The sequence below is a fragment of the Vombatus ursinus genome, unplaced genomic scaffold (genome assembly GCF_900497805.2).
Source record: "Vombatus ursinus unplaced genomic scaffold, bare-nosed wombat genome assembly UNPS02014837.1, whole genome shotgun sequence".
In the NCBI taxonomy this organism is placed as follows: domain Eukaryota; kingdom Metazoa; phylum Chordata; class Mammalia; order Diprotodontia; family Vombatidae; genus Vombatus; species Vombatus ursinus.
In genome coordinates, this window is record NW_020954615.1 from 2,576,347 (window position 1) to 2,578,142 (window position 1,796).

Below are 1,796 nucleotides of genomic sequence, written 5' to 3' on the forward strand. Positions count from 1 at the left end.
TCTCTCTCCTCCCCTCTCCCTCCTTCCTAATTTCTCTCTTTCTTCTTCTCCCTCTCTCCCTCCCTTCCTCTTTCTCTCTGTCTCTTCTCTCTCCACTTTCCCTGCTCCTCTCTATCTTTCTTCTCCTCTGTCTCTCCTTCTGTCCTTCTCTCTCTCCGTCCTTCTCTCTTTCTCTCTGTCTCTCCCTATCTATGTCTCTCCTCACCCCCCTCTCTTCCTCCTCCTCCGCCTTCTTCCTATCTCTCTCTCTCTCTCTCTCTCTCTCTCTCTCTCTCTCTCTCTCTCTCCTCTCGTTCTCTCTGTCTCCCCCATTTCTACCTCCAGGCCATTATACAGACTTGCCCCCTTGCCCAGAATGCCCTCCTTCCTCTGCCTCTTAGAAGCCTTTGTCTCCTTCAATGCTTGGCTCAAGCCCCCCAACTCTATATGGGGGAGAATGTTGCTGCCTTTGCCTCCTCTCATGACCTTGTTTTTGTATCTTCTTAGACATGTACGTGTTGTGTCTTGTTTCCCACATCCAATGAGATCTGAGCTTCGTAGAGTGGAAGCTCCCTGAGGACAGGCACAGTTTCATTTTTCCATCCCTTATTGCCTAATAAATGCTTGTTGGCTGATTAAGTCCAACCCTCTTCCTTGTGACAGCCCTTTGAATAGTCGGTGGCCGCTCTCACATTCCCTTTAGTCTTCTTTTCCAGGCCACAGAATCCTGCTATGACAAGTCCTTGAGGCCCCTCCCCACCCTGCTTGCCTTTCTCTGGACCCTGGCCAGCTTCTCAGCATATCCTGAGGCCCATATTGTGAAGCCCATGACTGAGCTCCCTGCTCTGGACCTAGCGTGACCAGGCCAGAGTATCGGAGAACTATCCCCTTGCTCTCGGAAGGAGGTTTTTTGGGTCCTTGTATCACTCTCTAGCTGCTAGCATAATGCCTAGTATGCAGTAAGTGCTTACTAAATGCTTGTTGCTTGATTGACTGTAAACACTTCCTGCCAAGCCTCATAGTGGATAAAGCGAGGATAAATTGGATAAAGCGATTTGCAAACCTCAAAGTGCTGTATAAATAAACATTGTTAATAATTGCTTCAGTAAATGCTATTATTAAGCAAAACCACATTCAGATGAGACTTTCTGAGTTTTCTAGGGCAGGTTAGTAAGCATCCTTACTAATCTGGTGAAGATCTTGTACTAGAAGGCTGCTCTCCCCATTCCCTAATTGTGGGATTCCTTGGTCAACACTGGAGTTTGGTGGTAGAGATCAGTTCACCTACCTCTCTGGGTTCCCACTTTGGTGAGACACCTCCCCCTCCCTCTTTTCTGCCAGTCCACAGCTGTCTTAATTGAGCGCTCTGGCCTTTTTACAAACACCTCCCTGCTCTCTATTTAAACATCTGGAGGTAGGAGCTAGTTAAATTTGCGTGGTCAGGTGACACAGACAACCCTCTGGGATTTTCCTGGTGTGGGGCCGCTTGAGAGAAGTGGGGGAAAACCCAATTAGTTCAGGTCGATTCCTTTAGCAACACCTTCTTTTCAGGGCCACAGGCTGGGAGCTGAGGCCTGAGTCTTTGGAAGCCCTGGCTGGTCAAACCTCTGGGAAGAGAGTTTCTGGTTTTCCCATTCTGGTTTTCAGGGAGCCCCTAGCCCAGAGCCCTCTAAAAGGGAAATGGAGCCTTGTCCAGGGCTTTGCACATAGTAGGCTGCTCAATCTGTATTTATTGAACGCTGTAGGTTGCTCAACATATGTAAGTATATACGTGTGTGTATGTGTATCTAATTAGATAGATATAGATATAGATAGAT